A 23,469-nucleotide genomic window follows, 5' to 3' on the forward strand; every position below is an offset into this window, starting at 1 on the left:
TAATCGGACCAAACTACTTTTTTTTAACAAAACTAATTGAACCGAACTACTTTACTACTTTTTTTTTACCAAACTAATCGAACTAAACTATTTTTTTAACTAAACTAATCAAAGGTAAACTACTTTTTTTAACAAAATTAGTAGAAACGAACTGCTTTTTTAAACAAAACTAAATGAACAAAACTACTTTTTTTTAACAACTAATCGAACTGAACTGATTTTTTAACAAAAATTAATCGAATCGAACTACTTATTTTTTTTACGAAACTAATCGAACCAAACTATTTTTTAACTAAACTAATCAAAGCCAAACTACTTTTTTTAACAAAACTAATCAAAGCCAAACTACTTTTTTTTAACAACTAATCGAACCGAACTCCTTTTTATAACAAAACTAATCGAACCTGAGTACTTAAAACTAATCGAACAAAAACTAGTTTTGTTCGACTAGTTTTGTTAAAAAGCTAGTTTGGCTCGATTCGTTTTGTTAAAAAAAGTAGTTTGGTTCAATCAGTTTTGTTAAAAATATAGTTCGGTTCGATTTGTTTAGTTAAAAAAGTAATTCGCTTCGATTAGTTTTTTTCAAGTACTTTGGTTCAATTAGTCGGCTCCATACCAGATTTTTATTCATCCCTTAAAACACTCATTTTCTCCTCATTTCTACAATTTGTCTTCCAAACACCCTTTGAAGGGAATCAAATAAATGACTTTTTATAACACACTCATTAGCAACTCACGGTCCCAACCCACACTATTGCTCCGTGAAGGACTTTCACTTGAGAACGTGTGGCGTTTTTTTAACTTCCCTTGCCACTGAAGCGCCAACTAAACAATAAGCGAGTTCATATATCTTCATTGAAGATGATCTAATGAAGATTACTCTAAAAATAACTTGGGGTATAATGTAAGCACAACCAACAAAAAAAAAATTATATTGAAAACAAAACTAATAGCACATAGTAAAACATAAATAAAGCAATACATTCACACAATAACTAATCTCCCCTTTCATCATACATTACAACCTTTATTACTATGCCACCGGCATGCGGTCCAACCGGGTTGAACACCCTAGCAATCCTCTCGGTCGGCACCAATGGAAGATAACTAGAAACAAGTTGTAGCCTTTCTCAGCCGTCTGCTGCACGGTCTGGTTATACTTGTCTGAACAGTAAGCTGCAGTGGGCACCACCACCTTAGCCACCTTGGGAAAGACCGGAAGCTGGTTCAAAGACTGCCAGGCCGAGGCAGCATACCGTTCAGCCACTGGCTCGTATTTCGTATACAGCCCTTTAGCAGCCGGTTCAAGCTTAGTATACGCGGTTTTGACCACACCAGCCGACAGGTTCTTGGTTTTAGCTGAAACTTGGGTATCGAACTTGTTAACCGACTCGTCTAGTTTGCGATCAACAAACTTTAGGAGCTCAGCTGGGACATGATGGAACTTATTATATATGTTGGGCCGACCGCGGTCTTTAGCTTGCCCTCCATGGTCTCAACCTGCGGTTTAAGTGGACCGGAGTTGTTCTTGGCATAAGCGTAGGCTTTGGAAGCGTAAAGAAGTGCATGAAGAGCTGTCATTTGTACAAATTGAAGGTACTTTAATCTCTGTTCTTCCTCCCTCTCAACCTGATTGTTTTAACAAAAGTTATCAAAAAACCAAAGTTAAAGAAATGAAAAAATATAGGTACAAATTAGGAATAATCATAAGAAAAGAAAATAAATACGAACCTATAATTAGTGGTAACAGGAACATTGTTTTCGGCCATGATCGATCGAGAGACTTTAACTTAACTGCTCTTATCAAGTCAAGAACTGCTTGCTGGTTGAATCTCAAGGTGAGTAGTATTTTGTTGATGGATCAATCGATGGATCTGTATTTATACAGAGTTGAAAGCGTGTGAAGTATTAATCTAAATTGTTGAAATAACCCCTTGCCATTTTAAATTGTCCCTTCAAACCCCTTACATTTTCAAGTTTGAGTGACTAACTTTATCTACACTTGTGGTTCGTATTAAATCAATAAGATTCAATTATATTATATATAATGTTCTTTCAGCGTTGACCTGTATGTATCTATCTAACTATGCTTGTTACTCTAAACTAATTTTAATACTATGCTTAAATTAATTATGGTTGCGCATCTCATATCCTTAGATCAATAACGTACTAATCTACGTTCAATCTATCAAAATCATACGATTTGAGAGGTCATGGCTTCCGGTTTTGAATGAGAGAATTTTGCCAACACTCCTTACAAGATTAGGAGCATTGGTTGTTCATAAAATAAAAAAAAAACAAATCATACCATTACTATTCGTATATAATGAAGCATCCAATATTATATATGTATATGTGTGTGCTTTGAGTTTTATCAAATACGTTTTTTACAAAAACGGTTAAGTGACAAATACGTTTTTTACATGACTTTGTTGTTATTGATATATTTGTCTGATGCGTGTACATTTTACATTTGTCAAAAAGCTTCTTTGTATTAATAAGAATTGTTTCACTTTCATTGGCGAAGTTTAATTGGGGCCGAGGGTGGCCCCGCACCCCCTATTTTTTTGCGCAACAGTGTAAATTTACCTATTTTCGGCCGAAAATTTTTATACATGGTATAAGTTTAGCCTTTTTTGGCTTAAAATTTGAGCCCGGCCCCCTCGTTTGTGAAATTTTATATACATTTTGAGTCTCCCCTCCTCCCCCTTGGTGCCTCAGTCCAAACTTTGTAACTATGTTAAGTTGAACATATTTTAATGCATTTAACCCGTTTTTTGGGATAATATCTACTTTGAGACTAGTCTTATTTATTAATTAATGTATTCAACCAACTTGAATCATATTAGTTTATATAAGCATTCTTTTAGGAAATGTAGTGGTCATGTGCAACATATAAAGAGAATATAAGGTGTGTATTGTAAATATTAAAGTTATTGACATCCTTAAGTTTTCTTAGCTCTTTGTACATAAAACGAATTCACACACAAGGGGGCAATCTAGTATCAACACGCACACGCAAATGAAACGTGTTCTGCACTTTTTTGCTTCCATCTTTCTCATCATCTTCCCCTGTACTCAGGTAAGTTCTTTACAGGGTTTATTTCGGATCATAACCGCTATTTGTTCACCGGAACGTTAATTTTTGTCCCCGTCTTCTATAATTTTGTGACCAGGCTTCAAATTAATCAAGCACACTGAATCTTCGGTCTGTAATGTGCCTATTCAATTCTCAATTTTTAGGGTTTAACTGGTGGTATTTGTTTACAATTTCTGATTCTTGCAGGACCACTATTCGCAGAAGTTAGCCAAACGGGACCGATCGTTTGCGGTACGTCACCTGCCCTTTACCATTGCCTTCCGATTTACCCTGTTTCACTGCATGTTTTTAAAAAATTGTTTTACCGCATTTTTGTTTTGCGGTAACATGGTTGACTTTTCCGTTTTTCTCAGTACGTTTGCTTATTTTGCCTTGGCTTTGACAGCTTGGTTTTTGTTTTTCTAAATGTTTCAAGTGGCCTAATAACTCAGTCATTGTTTGTCTCCAAGGTTTACCTTTGCTCATGTTGCTTTAATTTACGTGCTATACACTTTAGCTTTGGTTTAAGGTTTAATTTACACACTTTAATGTTTTCTATGTCTTTTGCATCGCACTTTGACTTTTCCTGAGGTTTAAGTTGTAATTTATAGCTTGCTTTTATTGTTTGTTTTCAAATTGTTTTAGTTCCATAAATTCATGCACCTGTTTAGTTATTTTGTTTGGCGTTGATGTCGGATAATAATACTAGGAAGCGCGCATGTAATTTAATTGAATCTCCGCAATATGTTGCCTGTACGTCTCGAACAGCGTTTAGGCGTCATGCTTCTTCATGTGCACCTATTTGCATTTCACTTTCGTCTCACGCATCGAAACATATACAAATTGCCACAAAACAATACAAACGTAGACACAAATATCCCCACGCGCCGCAACGCACGGGTCAACAAACTTGTTTTTTTTAAGGCCAAACTTCATTAAAAAATAAAGGAAGGAAAAACAAGAAGAATAGCAATTGGAAGGTCTGATCGATACCCATTTCAATTCACCAGAAAACAATTCAAACCCAGAAATTAATTCTAAATAAGCCCAATTTGGAAGAAGAGTTTGCAATCTTGCAGGGCACGTTATGGGAGAAAAAGGTTGAATCTTGTGAGTGTTCAGATGCGGGTATGATATGTAATGCGGTTAAAGATAATATTGTTGAGTTTTGGAACAAATCCCTTAAGTTTCTTGGTAAGTTTAGAGACAGTGGCGGATCCAATAATTTTTTCTAATGGGTTCATTTTTTTGGTGCTCGATTTCATAGGATTAGACATAAAAATTGTCGGGTTGATGCGATGGTTTGGGTCAAGTAAGGTTAACCACATAATAAAAATACGATATAATAATTAAAAAAAACGTCTCCATTAAAAATCAAAGAATAATCCACATGCCTTTGCCATTGGTGTAACTTTACGAGTGGGCTGATGACCGCGTCTTTTTCTACAGTTAAATCTACCATAAATTTCCTCTTAATTTTACAAGTCAAAAGCAGATAAAGTTTCATAAAAATAAAGACAAATGCTACAATTGCATACACCTTTACACTTAGAACAATCCTATTTGTTTAATTAGGCCACATCTTCATATTTTTTCCTCATATCTAAATTTATACTATCCAGTTGCCCGCGCGATGCAGCGGTGTATGCGTAAAAATAACCGGTGTTAGTACGTTTGTAACCTCGCAACGGTACGTGCGTAACCCGACGATGGTATGCATTTAACGTGACATCGAGTGTGTAACCAGTGCCAGTAAGCGCGACATCAAGCGAGCAACCCGGTATGCATAAACAATGCCATCCACGTAACTGATGCTTGAACGTGCAGAACTGATGCCATCCACGTATCTGCTCCGACCCGAAAACATATTAACCTAAAGCCCGTTTTGACATTAACCCTTTCGATCTAAACCCATCCCGACATGAACTAAATTAACCCTTTTGTATTAACTTGTTCCAACCCTAACCCATTCCAACACCATTAGCTGAACATGCAAGACTCATTGCCGGTAAAAAATGGTAATCACGTAACATGTTAGTCTTCAAAAATTAATAAACTATAGCAATACCATACTCAAATTAAAGATAATAAAATGTTCGTTTTTATGGTGTAGTTTTTTAGACAAAATATTAACGTGTGAAAAAGTTACGGCCGTTAAAAAGTCGTGGGGTAGTTGGTTATTAATTAGGGGGAAAATATGTAACTATTTAGTACATTAACAAAACTTGATTGAAGTTGAAGAACCATTATTGTATATTGTTTTTGAATATGCAAAGACTATTTTACCCTTAAATTTTTAAAATTTTATGCATTGTTACTTGTATAATGTGCAACAAGAATGGTACCTCTTAAAATTTAAGAGGTCATTCACTCATATATTATATATAGTGTGTATATATATATATATTGTAACATCCTAAAATGATTCTAGTATTAAATAAAGAAAGTTGCGTTTAGTTACCGAGTGTTAATAATTAATTTATGCTAAATAAAGAAAAGATCATGGATTGGGATTAAATAAGATGGATTAAAGGGTAATGGGCTTTAGGTCCATGGGCCTTGGGGAATATAAATATCCTCCTAAACCACCATAAAACACTAAACCTCATTTCATTCCATCTTAATCTCTACACACTCCAAACACACACACACCATACGCGGCCGAGCGTGAGAGAGGTGAAGTCTGAGCAAGAAAACGTGATTCAAGATTTATACAAGATCCAAAGTTCATAAGCTAGCTAACCGAGAACAAAACGAAAACATAAAGGTATGATTTCGATCTTAAAGTTCATATTTTAATAGACGGTTAGCCATGAAACTTGAAACTATAATAGATCGGGTCTAAACGAAACGTAAAGTAACGAACTTGATGCTAGGACGAATCCAATGAACCCATAAACAGATACAGTTCGTATAGGATAAACCGTAAATCTTGTATTGAACGTTTTTGAACTTAAAGGTCCAAACTTTACGTGTTTTCAGGTCAAACCTTATCCAAAAACGACCATAGGAATGATCGCGGGTTAGTCAAATACCATACCCATGGATTTCTCGGTAAAACGATGATGATTTTGGGGATTAAAGATGAACAGCGGCGGCTGCTGACAACTTCGCCTACAAGCGAACTTCGCCTGCAAGCAAGTTCGCTTGCAAGCAAGTTCGCCTAGCTGATAACTTCGCCTAAGGCCAAGTTCGCCTAACTGATAACTTCGCCTAAGGCCAAGTTCGCCTAACTGATAACTTCGCCTGGTGATAAGTTCGCCCATGATAACTTCGCCTGGCATATGTTCGCCTAGGGTTAACTTCGCCGATCACTAACTTCGCCTATGTTTAAGTTCGCTTATTGTTAAGTTCGCTTAATGATAAGTTCGCTGGAGTTAGCAAATTAGAAAATAAATTAAAAACCTAATGAAAAATGTGTTAAGACAGTTAATGGAAATAAAATTTTTCCAAGCTGACCTGGCAGCTCGACCCCAGCCAGGGGCTCTGCCCCTTGGACCCGCCCCTAGAACCCTGCTGCCAGGGGCGCTGCCCCCGGATCCCCGTTCGTTGTGGGTAGTAGCTAAGACTAGAAAGATGATATGAGTAGTAGTAGTTAATTGATACATGTAAATATTATACAGATAGCCGTGCACAGCTCAAGAAGGGAATAACGATTAACGGAGAGCGTAACAGGATTCAGGTGAGTTTCTAGCCCCATTTATGTGTTATGTTTTCGGGGCTGTGTGCATACTCAATATGTTTGTTAATGCGCTTATCCTAAGAGATAAGTGTATGCCTTATGTGAATAATGTGAAATGCATGAATGATTGCTTGATGGTACGTGAACGATCTTCGGATATTGCACGTACTGTCAGGTTGTAACGCTATGTATAAGGTAAGTATGATATGTATGCTTATGTGTATGAATGTGATAAAGTTAATAAAAGAAGGAAATGATGGTTGTATGGTTGTATGGTTACGAAGAGGGTACCGGGCCCTAATAATACTCGAGGTATGATGTATGGTTGTATGGTAACGAAGAGGGAATCGAACCCTACTAATATTCGAGAACTAGGGAACCGAACCCTACCAATATTCGAGGAAAGAGGGTACCAAGCCCTAATAATACTCGAGGAAAAAGGGTACCGAGCCCTAATAATACTCGAGGAAGGAGGGTACCGAGCCCTAATAATACTCGAGGAAGGAGGGTACCGAGCCCTAATAATACTCGAGGAATGTAGGGCGTAATGCTCTTTATAACGTAAGATATGAAAGCAAGTAATACAAAAGAAAGTATGAAAGTATGAATGAAAGAATATAAGTTTGTGTGTATTGTATAATGTATGATTAACTAGAACTCACTCAGCGTAGCTGACTTTTAGTATGCACGTAGGTGAGTAGGATGAGGCAGCTCGCTTGAGGAGACACGTGGCACTGAATAAGAGGCTGGCATCGGAAGACTCAAGACGTTTAAGTTTAACGTTTTGTTTATTTTGAAAGACAAGATGTTGTTTTAAGACAAGATGTGTTTTGTTATGAAATGTTTTATGAAAGCTTTTATATTCCGCGAATGTTTTAATTAACTCTGATATTAGAATTGCGTTTATGAGTAAATCCAACACGAAAGTAGGGCTACCGGTAACGGGGCCTTACATATATATATATATATATAGGGTAAGGATCCTAAGAGAACCATTTGCAAATTGAGAACTTTGAGAATCATTTTGAACCACTAAAACCACCTTTAAAAAAATATTTAAAAAAATTATAAAACAAAAGGTAATAAAAATGTTAAAAAGGTAAAAAACCAAAATTCTTATATTTCATTCCGGTTTCATTAAAAAAAATAAAAATAAACTAAAAAAAACAAAAAAAAACGTCGTATTATACACATATGTATAATTTTATTTAATCTTTAGCTATGTAATATACACATATGTACAGTATTATTAATCTTAAATTATACACATGTGTACAAAAAAACATGTAAATGTACATATATGTATATATTATACATATGCGTATATAATTTAGCTAAACCGAGTTTTTTTATGAAACCAGGATGATAAAATAAGAATTTTGGTTTTTTTTACTTTTTTGATTTTGTGTTTTTTTTATTTTATGATTTTTTTTATTTTTGGGTTTTTTTTGGTCCAAAATGGTTTTTATAGTTCTCAATTTCAAAAAGGTTCTCTCATGTCCCTGATCATATATATATATATATATATATATGGGTGGGCTATAATAAAAAGAAAAAGTTTTCTAGAAAGAGTAAGAATAAATCTAAGCCATTGGCTCTATGATCTAGTGGTTGAGATTGGTATTTTTCAAAATAGCAAATAGTTTCTTAGGATCTAGGATTTAGGCTATATAGTTCCCTAAATAGGTTAATATAGTTTTCTAACTATAAAATTTATGTCATTCCTACTTTTTCTACAAAACTATGTATTTTTATTTTAACCCTTATATATATACATATATATATAAAGCATATAAGTCGATACATAAATTATTAAACCATAAATTTTGTCCTAAATATTTAAAAAAAGCATTAGCACAACTACACAGCAAACAAGAAAGCTAACATGAAGGAAGTTGTGATGGAGAGTGAAAGAAAGAAACATAAAATCTGATTTGAATAAAAAAAACATCAGAAAACATACAACAAGAGAGAATTGAACCTGGGTATCTTCAATTACAAAGTACAACCTTAACCACTAGAGCATTTGTCCAATTTGCTTCTGCGTTCACTCTTTATTTTATATATGGGTTCACTTTAATCTTTTCATATAGGCATTCTACAAAAAATCCGAAACTCAATGGGTTCCCGTGAACCCGGTGAACTCAGTGGTTGATGTGTTGAAGCTGCTTCCAAATGTTGAATTAGGTGTGAAGTTTTTCGTGTGGGCGGGTAGACAAATTGGGTATAGTCATACCACTACTACAAAAACAACCATAAGCTACGGTGATTTTGGCCAAAAGGTGCGGTTCTAGAACCGCACCAAATAGCATCGAATCTTTAAATATAGAAACCACATCTTCTACAAAACCGCATCATCTAACCTGTATAGTCATAGCCGCACCTTTTACATCCTAAACTGAATAACCAAACCACATCTTTTAACGTAGGAACTAATCGCACCTTTTAGCTTAAATTCTTTTTTTTATTAGCTGGAAACAATATATATACAAAACCAAATGATATATATATATGTATAGAGCTGAAAATCTTCAAATATACATCTACATACACATATATACAGTATTTTGTAGATGCAAAACCAAATAATATATTTAAAAAAGTTTCAAAATATCCAAAATCATGTTTCAAAGCACCACAAACGCAATCCGCATACAAAAATCATGTTTCAAACATTCAGTTCACAAATAAATGTATCACATATTTATTTCTTCTATTTTAAAACGACCCGCCTGAAAATTTTGATCAATGTCGACGTGGCATTGTTTATTGATGCGTGCAGAGGTGGCAACTATGACAGCAAATCTACCAGTTTGAGCTCCTCACTTATCTTGAAAAGGCACTCAAGTCTCACATAAATATCTTCATCATTGAATTTTCCCGGTTTAATGAAGGGGTATATATGTAATTTCAGATCATTAAAATGACTATGGTGGGACTGGGACTCTGCAGCTGGTGTATTTTATTTACAGGGATTTCGGTATGGATGAATTGACTGTTTTACCCAAGGGAGATGTGTGCAGAGTGAGTTTTTAGTTTTTACACAGCGATACGAACATGGCCCGTTTTAGAGAAGTTTTATGTTGTTGCATATAGGACTTTAAAGTTTAAAGTTAATACAAGTGTATATGAAATATTATTTTTTTAAACTATATAACCTGATTCTCATGTTGTATACATATATCATAAATCATAACATAAAAAACAAATTTTAAAATTACTGATTTCTTCAATTATATAGTAGAGTGGTCTTGAGCTGAAGTAAGAGTTGGTGAATGACTTTTACTCTTGTTATACACGTGATTGATAGTTGGGCTGCGATTGTTCGATGTATTTGTAAGCGGGAGTTGGGTTGGTAACTAATATTATTTTTTAACGGGTAAAATGATCATTTAAAGAAAACTAACAATGTTCAAAGTTGATGCACATTTATTCCATGGATGAAAAGTGTAATGGTTAGAGTGGAAAGTAGAGACTATAGTCGTAATTTCTTGAACCTAAGAACGAAAACATTATGAAATTTATGACTTTATTAAATAAACGATGGTTTATTTTTTTATTTCAAAAGCTTTACAGATTTTGATTTTGAACGATGGCTCGTGAGAGAAAATATCAATTAATAATAATGAATAGTGTAAACCTACTTATAATATATTAAAGAAATGATCAAATTCATGATATAAACTTATTATAGAGTTTGTTCATATATTTTAATTTAAAATTTACATGTAATAATTTTTTTTATTAATAGTCAAATGCAATAAACATAAGTAAATTACAACCTAACAAAAACAAAATAAAAAAATATTAGTTTAAAAGATGTTGGTCCATTACTTTGCAGCTTTTTCCTTTTCACTTGGCTTTTTTTCAAAAGTTTCTTTTACAAATACATAAAAACTCTACATAAAGCCCGTACCCTAGGCACGTGTGTCCAGTCAGAGCTATAACTTTATACAAAAATAGGGTGTAGTCATAAAGCCCCATCCCAGGCATTATACGTCACGTGGCGCCCAGTCACTTTACACTTTTTTTTAATTTTTATTAAGAATAATCAAATAACAATAATATTTTATTAAACAAATATTACATTAAAATAAAAATAAAACTACGCGTCGTTGTCTTCCTCGTCGTCTTCGCCCTCTTCGTCCTCATCGCCTTCGCCCTCTTCATCTTCATCGTCTTCGCCCTCGTCGTCGTTGTCTTCATCGTCTTCATTTATATAGTGAAGTTTGTGTGAAGAAATATAGAGTTGAAAGAGATATTTTATAAATTTGATGAGTTTTGATTGGAAATGAATTGGTTTATTATATAGAAAATAATTTTTTTTAAATATTCCAACGGCTCCAACGTAAACTTAACGGCTAGTTTTTGATTTTAGTGCCAAACCCCGGCGTTTTGTGTATAACTTGCAAAAAAAAAAAAAAAACCCATAACTTGGAGGGGGCGGTGTTCCACAGAGTTATGGGCCATAAAGCCTCCCAATAACTCTCCACTACGGATGGTTAATATATAGTAAAAAAGAACATGATACAAATGGCATGTAACCTAAGATTTAGTATGTTTTCCTTGACTATGAGTAGTCATAACTCTTCACTCATAGGCATTATGGGTCACGTGACGCTCAGTCACAGTTATGGTTTTTTACAAAAAACAGGGTGTAGTCATAACTCTCCATCCCCATGTGTTATGCGTCACGTGGCGCTCAATCACTTTTACACTTTTTTTTTAAATATATTGTTTTTAAGCCAAATCAAACCACACCCTCTTATCTCAACCACAAAACACAAATTAAACACTCCCACCTATATCAAATCTCAACCACAAAACACAAACACAAACACTCCCACCTCCACCAACCAGACCTCCACCAACTGGAAGATCGAGAAGCTACTGATTGCCAGCAGAGGCGAGAAAGCTCCGATCCTCATCTGCCTCAACGAACTCCGATCCTCATCCTCATCTGTTCATCCTCATCTGTTTAACGAACTCCGATCCTCCACCAACAGGTATATATCTATATATATATACACACACCGGATATATCCTCAACGGATACTTTTTTTGGATTTCGAGCCATTTATCACGTTACATAGAAAACGATGGAATTTTTTTTTTACCCAAAACGCCGGGGGGGGGGGGGGGGGGTGCCCCCGACGTTATACCCCAAAACGCGGGGCATAAAGCCCCACTACGCTTGGTCTTACAGAAATGAATGAAAAAAAAACGCACCCATGAGGCTAAATTTAGTGCAAGACCACATTCATAGGGTTTGAATAGGAATGAAATCGGTACCGTTAACAAAAATACCTATATCTAGTTTGAACAATTACGAGTACTGAATATATTGGTTCGATACCGGTATTGGTATTTTGGTAAGGTACCCGCTTTGATACAACTCTCATTTAATTGTTCTAATATGCATTGATCGTATCAACATCATTTGTAACCACAGCATGAAACTATAAATCGTATCAAATTCATTCGTAATCAATAAAACATTATACTAAAACCTAAACATACAAAACGTCTCATGAACCATATCAATTCCTATAGAAAAGTAACAAAACAAAAGGTACATATACCAGCACCTAATACCAAAGAAAAACTAACATCGGAAAATATACAAGTACCAATACCAAAAATACGAAATATAGAAAAAAGTACTAACAATACCCAAAAATTGTGTTCACCAACAAACCATATATGACGAAAACTTACTAGCACTCAAAAATTTCCTCTTATATGAATATAGTATAATAATATTGTAAACTACCACATTATGTATCTATAAATATATAAACGAAAACATAAAAATTATAGGTGTCTCGATGTAGTCGCTCCCTCTTTTTTTGGAGTCACCAGATTTGTTTGATTTTTAAATGGGGGTTTCTTATACATTTGACCCGAATTCACGGGTATGAGTCTTACCAAACCCATATATTTCTTAAACGGGTTATAAAATCCCATTAAATTAAAAATTATTCTCGCCAAATTATTGATGTGAAAATCCTATAAAATAGGATATACTAAAAATTATTATATGATTTAAAAAAAACAATATTATTTATAATTAAGAAACAATTTTATTGTAAAAAAAATAAGCGGATCTTGGGTCTCACCAAACCAAGATAACTTTTAAACCGGGTTCTAGCACATCTTATTTGTTTGTGAAACCCTTTTATCATCAAACTTTAAGTATATTATAACTTTTCTTACAATAAATAAAATTAAACTCCAAAAAAATATATAAATATTAAAAACGAATAATGTAAAACAACCCCCCTAATACAGAGGATCAAAACTAGTATTATTATATTTATGATCCAAGTGGTCCCTGACTCACTTTTCCATTCCAAATAAGCCGTCAAACCTCTTCTTCTCCTCCACACACACCACCATCGAATTTAATACCCAAGAAAAAACATATTGATACCGATTCGAATACTGAATTACAAAAAAAAATGTCAAAAGTACCACACAAATTCACCAACAAACCATGAATGGAGCAATATATGACGAAAACTAGGGGTGTTTGGAATTCCTTGTGGGAAGTGTAAAATATATTTTTCTTTCACGTCAAAAGCAATTCCAACAATCCTATTATTTTAAAAACCGGATTTTACTTATACCGGATTTGATTTAAAAATGATACAACTGATTAAACCGGAATATACTGGGAAGCTTAACTGTATGCAATTCCATACTAATACAACTTCAACTCAATAAATAACCCAGAAGTACATAAATAAACATCATGAACAATGATCGAGTCAAATAGTTAGTTGGTACTTTGTATACGAATTTAATCAATTACAAAGATGTAAAGAAATCAACATTGGATTTGCAAGATACAAAATTGGTTGATTAACAAATTGTAATTTATTGTGTTTAGTCGTTTCAATTTTATTTGCTAGATTAAAAGTCATTTTTAAAAAACATGTGCCGAAATTAAATATCAAAAATCTCTTGGGTTTAAAACCGGTTTGTCAGTTTAAACCGATTTTTTTACAAAACCAACAACACGATGTTTTATCAAACCGCCAAAAAATACCGGGTGTCTTACCAAAACCCGTATAACCGGTTCAACAGGTTGGTACATTCCGGATTTAAAACATTGAGCAATCCTAAACATTTTATTACTTTTTAAAAAGTTAATAAGTTATAAGTCGATGAAAATAAACAATCTCAAACATCCCTTAATCTATTCGCTATGGCCGTTCAATTGGGGTGGGGTTGGGTTTGAACACTGCCGAGGGGCGTCTTTATATGGGGGTTCCCGGGGGAGGGGGCTCACAAAAACCAGCACAATGGAGGGGTTTTAGTGGGGCCATGTTTTTTTTTCTCTCTCTATCCATCTCTCATGCATACAAACACATACATAAATATATGATATATATAATGGGGCGTTAAAGATGCTTTAAACCACAGCTAAACAAGATGTTATGAGAAAAGCTTCGAAGCCCTATATTCTACGTGGCGATGACATAAGTCCGTGCATAGTGAGGCATACAAAAGATTACCTCTTAGGGGGGGGGGGGGAGGGGTGGTGTATGTGATGGCATCACTCATCACACACCCCACCCAATCAAATGGTGCCACATCACCAACCCCAAATCCATCACATGTGATGGTTTTTTACTAGGGGTGGTGGTGTGGTGTGGTGTGATGGTGTGTGATGGTTTTATTTTAATAAATACTAAATTAAATAAAAAGAAAACAATATTACATTAACTAAAAAAAAACAAGATTACATTAAATAAAGACAGCTAAATTAAAAAAAACGACAAAAAAAAACCTACGACCCTTCCCAATCCCACTTGTCGCATATCTCGCGTTTGCGTTGAAGTTGAAGTAGGAGCGATTTAAAGGGTTCCTCAAGATGTTCGTGCGGTTGTAGGAGGAAATTTAGATCGGCGTTTTTTTGTTTTTCATTCAAATGGTTGATATACGTCTTCTCACGTTTCATTTTTAAAATACGAGCCTATTTCCTTCGCTCCTTCGTCTCGGCCATTTCCGCAATCTTAGCCGACTTGTATTCGATGAAGTTTTCGGCCACCGCTTCCTTTCCAAGTCTTGACGGTTCCCCACTTTTCTTGCGATTCGGCCGTGTGGGTGTGGGTATGTCTTCGTCGGGATTGTCTTCGGGTTCCTCGTTCAAGTTCATGTTTGGCATGTTGCATGATAAGCCGCCGGTAGACGTTGTGTAGTCCCCGGACTCGGAAGTTTTTGATCTTTTTGAAGATCTTTTCTTCCTTGGAGCCGTTGGTCCGTTCAAATCGACCAACGAAATCGGTTCCCACTTCGGGTGATGTCTCGCAATCTCCCACGCTTCCAAGTGGGGAAAAATCCCTACATTTGTAAGCTTGGACATATTCGGCCAAAGCGTTCTTTATGATAGTCACCTCGCTCGCTCCGCTTTGTGGAGTTCGGGACTACAAAACATTTAGAAAAAATATATATATCAAATTATAAAAACAAAGTAATAGATTATAGAATAAATAAACTAAAATAGTTACCTCTTGGACGTAACAAGCATTAAATTTTGACATTTTTTTATTCAAATCTCCCCACTTGCCAATCATTTGATCCTTGTTTCGTTCGGTTGCGCCGGGAAGTTTCGAGAAATGTTCTTTAACACGTTTCCAAAACGCTTCTTTTCTTTGTTGGTTTGAGTGTTTTTATTATTCGGAGCAATGTAAATAAGCCTTGGTCAAGGCGACCTCCTCATCGGCCAACCAACGCCGATTACCTCTTTGATGCGGCTCCTCATCCGCGGAATTATCTTCATCCAAATTTTGCACTTCGTGACGAAAAGCACTTGCAAATTGATGTATAACATCGTTATCGTCTAGAGGATCGACGGACATTTGAGACGGTTGAGATGGTTGAGATCCAATCGCTTGAAATACATTATGTGGATAATTTTGGATAGAAAAAGGTGGAATATAAGGTCAGTTTTGATACGATTGGTCTTGGGACGGTTGATAATAACGTTGTTGTTGGGAAGGCTTTTGATAGTTTCCGACGGTTGAAAAGGTTGTGGATAATAAGGTTGTTGTTGGGAATGTTGGTTTGTGTCGGGTTCGTCTTGTAAGCGAAATCTCGTTGGTTCGCCAAGATTTTGTCGAACCTTTGGTCGGGTTTGGGTTTTCTTTGAACCCGAACCACGTTTCTTAGAACCCTCCATTTGATATGTTAAAAATGGTGTGTGTGGTAGAATATTTTGAGTTGGATTTGTGTATGTTTTGAAGATATATTGTAGTTATTTATATAGGTAAAATATGTTTTTTTTTATTTTCCCTACCCTCAACTCAACGGTCATCTCCCACACCCCCCCAACGGATATATTTCTTGGTATTCACCCATCACCACGCGTGATGGCCATCACGCAGATGACCTCCATCACACTTGATAGACGAGCGGCGGCGGCGTGCAAAATGGCATCACGCGGTGCCCCGGGTCCTCTTATGAATAATAAATAATATAAAATCCACATTATATGTATATTATTATTATCTAATATAATAATAGTAATAATACTATTTAATGGTCCAAGTTGGCACAGACGCACTCTTTGTTTCTTCCAAATAAGCCGTCAAACAAACATCTATCTTCTCCTCCACACACACACACACACCACCACCACCACCACCACACCCATGGCGGAGTACATATCCCACTCACACACCCTCACTTTCCACTCTCCAACCACCACCACATCCACCACCCCACTCCGTACACTCCTCTCCTTCAAACCAAAACCATCATTCACACTCTTTTGTTCCCACCGCCCACCCTACACTCCCAACCACATTCCAAACCCTAACTACATCCGCATCTTCGACACCACTCTCCGCAACGGCGAGCAGTCTCCAGGTGCCACCATGACCACAAAGGAAAAACTCGACATTGCTCGTCAGCTCTCCAAGCTCGGCGTCGACATCATCGAAGCCGGCTTCCCGGCTTCATCCCAAGCCGACCTAGAAGCCGTCAAGCTAATCGCACGTGACGTTGGGAATGCGGTTACAGAAGTCGGTCACGTGCCGGTGATATGTGGACTGGCGAGGTGTAATAAGAATGATATTGATAAGGCGTGGGAGGCCGTCAAGGAGGCCAAGTACCCGAGGGTGCATACGTTTATCGCCACCAGCGAGATTCATATGAAGTATAAGCTTAAGATGAGTAAGGAGCAAGTGGTTGAGAAAGCTAAGAGTATGGTGGAGTATGCTAGGAGTTTGGGGTGTGACGACGTCGAGTTTAGTCCCGAGGATGCTGGCAGGTGTGTTGTTAGTATTTTTAATAAATTGAGTATGATCCATGGTTGTTTAGGATTTAGGAATATGCTTATTAATCGGTTTCGGAATTAAGATCAATCTGTTGAATAGTTCTTCATGTAAGCATAGAAAACATGATAAATACTAAACCTATGAACCTGTTACAGCAGAGAGAGTAGTAACCGCAGCAATGAAGATTGTAGACAACATGGCTGTCAGCTTGGTCGAGTTTCCCTTTAGTATGTATAGTTAAGGATGGTTATGGGTTCTTGAGAGGAACCCGGTTTTAGAAGAGAGGAGACACACAAAATTGTTGTGTGTGTGTGATTAGTTATGAGTTTATGGTTTTGGGTGTAAGGGTTAGGGGTATATGATTTATGGTTTTGGGTGGAGATTGTAAGGGTTAGGGGTTTATGGCTTTGGGTGGAGATTTGCCAACCGGCTTAAACGAGCTCATATTTAACTCATTTTAGCAACTTTTGAACCGGTTCGTCAGAGTTTAGCTTTTGGGTTTAGAATTAGGGTTTAGCTTTAGATTTAGGTTGGGGTGTGAGTAAGGAGCAGGTGGTGGAGAAGGCAAGGAGTATGGTGGCTTATGCTACGAGTTTGGGGTGTGATGGCGTGGAGTTTAGTCTTGAAGATGCTGGCAGGTGTGTTATTGTTAATGTTGTTGTTGATTGTTAAGTATGGTTTATGGTTGTTTTTGTGTTTAGTTTGAGGATTGGTTATATTAATCGGCTCGGAATTAAGATTGATCATTATGATTTTGCCCTAATTTGCTTTGATTGGTTTTGATTTTTCCGAATTCCATTTGTAAGGGTTAGGGTTTATGGTTTTAGGTGGAGGTTTACTGGCGAACCGGCTCAAACGAGCCTCTATTTAACTCATTCCAGCGGTGTTGGAATCAGTTCATTGATTTCTAAATGTATATATTTGGGATTTAGCTTTTAGGGTTAGAGTTTAGTTTTTACGGATTAACTTTCGGGTTTAGGATTTAGCTTCAGGGTATAGCCTTCAGGGTTTATAGTTTAGATTTTAGGGTTTAGCTTTTGGGCTTAGAAGTAGAGTTTAGCTTTAGCTTTAGGGTTCAATGAGCCTGTTTCAATGCCGTTGGAATGAGTTGAATTGGGGTTCGTTTGAGCAGGTTCCTAGTTTTGTGGAGTTTCCCTATGAATCCACTACTATGGTTTTGCAGTGCAAGTTCTGATGAACTATGGATATGTGTAATGTAAATAGGTCAGAAAGGGAGTTTTTATATGAGATATTGGGTGAGGTTATAAAGGCCGGTGCGACGACTCTTAATATTCCCGATACTGTTGGTTATAACTGGCCTCGTGAGTTCGGTCAACTTATTGCGGACATTAAAGCTAATACACCGGGGATTGAGAATGTTATTATTTCTACGCATTGCCAGAATGATCTAGGACTTTCAACTGCCAATACTTTAGAGGTATACGCATATAAATTGTCAACATTTTTTTGTTTTGTTGCATTTGCGTGCTGATATGACATTATGACGATCTTAGGGTGCTTATAATGGTGCAAGACAATTAGAAGTAACAATAAATGGGATTGGAGAACGAGCCGGTAATGCTTCTTTAGAAGAAGTGGTGATGGCTTTAAAATGTAAAGGGGAACTATTAGGCGGTTTATATACAGGGATCAATACAAAACATATTGTCATGGCTAGCAAGATGGTAAGTTTTTATGTCTTTTGCTTTAGGAGTTTGATGATTATATTGCTTAGTTTGAATATTATTGTTTAGGTGGAAGAATACAGTGGACTGCTGGTGCAGCCTCACAAGGCTATTGTTGGTGCTAATGCATTTGCTCATGAAAGTGGAATCCATCAAGATGGAATGTTGAAGAACAAAAGTACATATGAAATCATGTCTCCTGAAGATATTGGACTTTATAGATCTAATGAATCCGGCCTTACACTTGGAAAACTTAGGTATTGTCGTTAATTACAGTTATTTGCATTTGGTTTTTGAATATACATAAGTCTAATGTTTTTCAAATGTTTTTATACAGTGGGCGCCATGCTTTGAAATCTAAACTTCTCGAGGTAGAGTGTAATATACTAATATGTAATATTACTCATTGTTTTTCAAAGTTCATTGTTCGATCAACTTATTATGTTTTTTTTTGTTCAGCTCGGTTATGACATTGATGGGACGGAACTTAATGATCTTTTTTGGCGGTTTAAATCTGTTGCTGAACTGAAAAAGGTTATTACTGATGATGATTTTGATTGCATTGGTTTCAGATGAGGTTTTCCAGCCTAAAGTTGTTTGGAAATTTGGAGATGTACAGGTATGTATACGGGCCCACATGCATGCGTATCGCTTGTATTTTTCAAACTAATTGAATCTGATTATAATTTACAGGTTACATGTGGGACTTTAGGTCTATCTACAGCGACAGTTAGGGGGTGTTTGGTAGAGGGAATTGAGGGGTGAGAAATGGAATTGGAAAGAATTCTCTTGTTTGTTTATGAAAGAAAGAGGTGAGAAATGGAAATAAACCATTTCCATTTCTCTGATTTTGTTTCTCTAAAAAAAGCGGAGAATTGAGAAATGGAAAGAATTCTCTTCTCCCTTGCTGAATCCCTAATTAACCAAGGGCTTTTATCCGCCGCCCAACGCGTAATCCAACGCCTTATTTTACACTCCCCGACTGTCACCGATGAGCTTTCTGTCATCGATTTTGCCGTCTCACGAGGCGTCGAGCCCGAACTCCCCTCTTATTCTTCCCTAATTACTAGACTAGTGAATGCCGGTGAAATTCGTGTAGCTGAAGATTTGTATATCGATAGAATACTGAAACGAGGGATTAAGCCGGATGCTTCGTTATTAGGTTCCATGATGATTTGTTACTGTAAATTGGGGGAAGTTAAAGACGAATACGATCATGTTCGGAAGCTTGTTGAGTTGAAATCGTCTTCTAGTGTAAGTGTCTTTTCGGAGCTTATTAAAGAGGTGTTTGACCATAATAGGTTTCTTGATGCGTATGAGTATTGTGTTAGGATTAATGACGCTGGGATTTTGCTTGCGGTTTCGTGTTATAATATGTTGATTACTGGATTGGCTTCTAGAGGGTATGTTGATGAAGCCCGCCAAGTGTTTGATATAATGCGTGAGAGAGGCGTACCGCCTGTTTGCCACTTGTGGAAGTCTCTTGTGTTTGGTTTTTGTAAGATGGAGAGAGTTGAAGAGGCTGAGTTGTTGAGTATGGAAATGGAGTCGTATGGTTTCTTTGTTGATAAGGTTATGTATACTAGTCTTATTAACGGGTACTGTAAAAACCGGAAAGTACAAATGGGGATGAGAGTGTTTTATAGAATGCTTAAGATGGGTTGTCAGCCGGATACTTATACTTATAATACATTGATGCAAGGGTTTGTTAATTGTGGGATTTTTGATAAAATGTGGATTTTACACGGGCAGATGATTGAGTTGGGACTTGAACCTGATGTGCTGACTTACCAAATTATGATCAAAAAGTTTTGTAAAGAAGATAAAGTTGATAGTGCTTTGGCCCTGCTGAATAGCATGTCTGGTAGAGACCTGATACCCAATGTTCATTGCTATACATCCATTGTTCCTGCACTTTTTAAAGAGAACAGGGTTGAAGTTGATGAGGTGTACGAAAAGATGCTTGATTCTGGTGTGATTCCTGATCAAGTTATGTTTTTTAAACTAATGAAAGAGTGTCCAAAAGGGTATGAGCTTCATCTTACACTCAAGTTTTTGCATGCAATTGCTAAATATGGTTATGGCATTGACCCTTTATATTCAAAAGCCTCTTTTGGACCTACTGAGAGCATTCAGTATCAAATTGATCATCTTTTAGGCAGAATAGTGGAAGTTGGACCTCATTTGGCTAATATGGCTTATAGTATATACATTGTTGGATTATGTTTTGGAGGGAAAAGTGATGCTGCTTTGCATAATTTGGTTTTCATGATCAATCTTGGGTTTCAGCCATTGATCTCAGCTTATAACTCGTTGGTAAAGTGTTTTAGTCAAGAAGGGTATGGTGGGTGAACAACTTAGCAAAGAAGGTATGGAGGCTCGTGAAATCTATGAAAAGGTTAGTGATGAGTTGAAAGCTTTACTAGGTATCACTACGAAAAAACGGTTCAAAGCAGCTCATTTGATTGGTAAAGATGTGGATCTAGGACGTTCTTTTCTTGCGTTGACAATAGAAGAGAAAATTGAGATGGTCGAGTTGTATACCGATGGTTCAATGGGATAGTTGTGTATGGTTGAAGTATGTTTTGTATGTGAATTGGTTTTAACTATGGTTGATGTTTTTTGCTTAAAAACTATGTTTTGTATATGAATTGGTTTGATCAATGCATATTTTGGTTGGAATTTATGCATCTTTTTATATGTTTTTTATTTTTTAATAAATATTTGTTATGAAAAAAATACTTGTGCTAATGATAAAGTTGATATAATTCTCTGTTTATTTCCTATGTACCAAACAAGAGAAATGATTCTCAGCTATATTTCTCTACTGAAATCTCTGTACTACCAAACAGAACAGTTAATTCTCATTCTCCAGACCAATTTCCTTTCTCTGCAATTCCATTTCTTTGCAATTCCATTTCTCTACAATTCCTTCCTCTGTACCAAACACCCCCTTAAGTTAATAGATGATGATGGGAAAGAACACATTTCTTGTTCTACTGGAACTGGACCAGTTGATGCAGCTTATAAGGCGGTTGATTTAATTGTGAAGGTTTGAATTATTTAATGTTACTTTCTTATTGTTACACATCCAATTATCCAAACTAGCTGAATATATCTGATTCTAGTATATGTTTTACAGTCCCCTATAAAACTTTTGGAGTACTCGATGTCGGCAGTTACAGCTGGCATTGACGCGATTGCCAGCACTCGTGTGGTGATTGCTGCAGAAAACGACCACACGACAACTCATGCATCTGGAGAACAAGTTGCAAGAACGTATAGGTATATAAATATATGTATCTTTTAGCAATGTGTTTTGTGGTCCTAATGTTTTATGAGACTTCTTCTTAAAGAGGGTCATTTGGTTGGTTAGGTAAGAAGTTAGGTACTATGCACTACAAATAATAATTGCCATAAATGCATCTACTTAAAAACCCAAATACACTTAAAACGTGCATTCTGAACTTACCATTTTAGTTATATGTTTGCACGAGTCAGATGGATTGTAAATGGGTTAAAATCAAGCTGTAAATGTATGAACTGGGCTGGAGGGGTGTATTAGATCGGTTAAATAGGCGAGCCGGCGTGCCTTTTGTCAGTTGGCTTGTCATTGAAGGATGTTAGCCAAATCAAAAGGAAACCTGACACTCGACAACCCAAAATCTGATTATTTTTGCGTCACATCAGAATTTCCATTCCTAATTTTACTTGTTTTAACAGTTGACTTATGTATGCTATTCGTATGTGTTGGCAGTGGAACCGGTGCATCTATGGATATCGTGATCTCCAGTGTCAGGGCATATGTCGGTGCCATTAACAAGATGTTAGGATTAAAGAAGCAGCAGTCAAATTGAAGCACAAGAGGTTATAAAGTGGTTCTCTTGTAGTAATTAAGGCTGGGATTGAAGGTTATTTTTTAATAATTCTGAAACAATTTTGAGAAACTTGAGTTGTTAACTTTCACTTTCACAAAATGTTTAGTAAAGCCACCTATGTACCAATGTTAGAAAAAGAAAATCATTTAAATAGCCATGAGCCATGAACTTGACCATCAAGTATCTACTTTTGCTCGTGTTCCAGACTATGACTATAATACCTACTTAAATGCATGTGATATGCGAAACCTTGGCATTTAAGCTTTTTGTTTGCATGTCATCAACTTTTTACTCATGTGTCATCGGTAAATACTTTCATGACAAAGCGATGCGTTGTAACTTGTGTAGTATCTGCAATTTCATGATCCTATAACATACAACTTAAGATCTCAAAGAATCGCTTCATTCAAGAAGAGGCGAAGATTACAATTCAAATCATGTGATAAAAATGAAGGATACATTTGAGAAGGTGATATGTATATCAAAGTTGTAGTGTATTCTTGATACTTAAGAATTCTTTGAATCAAATTGTTTACTTTAAACAAAGAAAATCTAACATATCCATATGACCGTATGATTTTAACATGCATCTAAAATCTACATATCAACAATATAATTACATCATAATACTAATGCTGTACTCGCAAAATAAGTACATAACAAAATACACAAGTATGGTTACACTTAGTAAGGTTTATTTTTTTTTAGGTTACTTTTTCCATACCTACAAGTGTTGAGAAATTTCTTTTGAGTTCTAACTTTTAAGTTCATTTGATGATCGTGAGTTAAGGAGACTAGGTTTCTATAACTAGAACTGGTTTTAAAAAATTAGATTATCCTGAAGAAATTTCAAAGCACA

The 23,469-nt window shown here is 36.0% G+C and overlaps 2 pseudogenes across 1 annotated transcript; one reads left to right on the forward strand and one right to left on the reverse strand.

Annotated features, from left to right (window-relative positions):
* Positions 1 to 995: 995 nt before the first annotated feature.
* Positions 996 to 1,769, reverse strand: LOC143543544 (stress-related protein pseudogene; annotated as a pseudogene).
* A 14,626-nt stretch (positions 1,770 to 16,395) lies between these two features.
* Positions 16,396 to 22,967, forward strand: LOC143543561 (2-isopropylmalate synthase A-like; annotated as a pseudogene). The gene is made up of 10 exons (XR_013137091.1): positions 16,396 to 17,040; positions 18,272 to 18,485; positions 18,562 to 18,732; positions 18,802 to 18,989; positions 19,070 to 19,103; positions 19,192 to 19,351; positions 19,426 to 19,476; positions 21,692 to 21,784; positions 21,875 to 22,017; positions 22,490 to 22,967. The product of XR_013137091.1 is annotated as a 2-isopropylmalate synthase A-like (transcript).
* Positions 22,968 to 23,469: the final 502 nt, after the last annotated feature.

This window comes from Bidens hawaiensis, unplaced genomic scaffold, assembly GCF_021521415.1.
Source record: "Bidens hawaiensis isolate Kalapana, Puna unplaced genomic scaffold, B.hawaiensis_p1.1 tig00013186_1, whole genome shotgun sequence".
Taxonomy (NCBI): Eukaryota; Viridiplantae; Streptophyta; class Magnoliopsida; order Asterales; family Asteraceae; genus Bidens; species Bidens hawaiensis.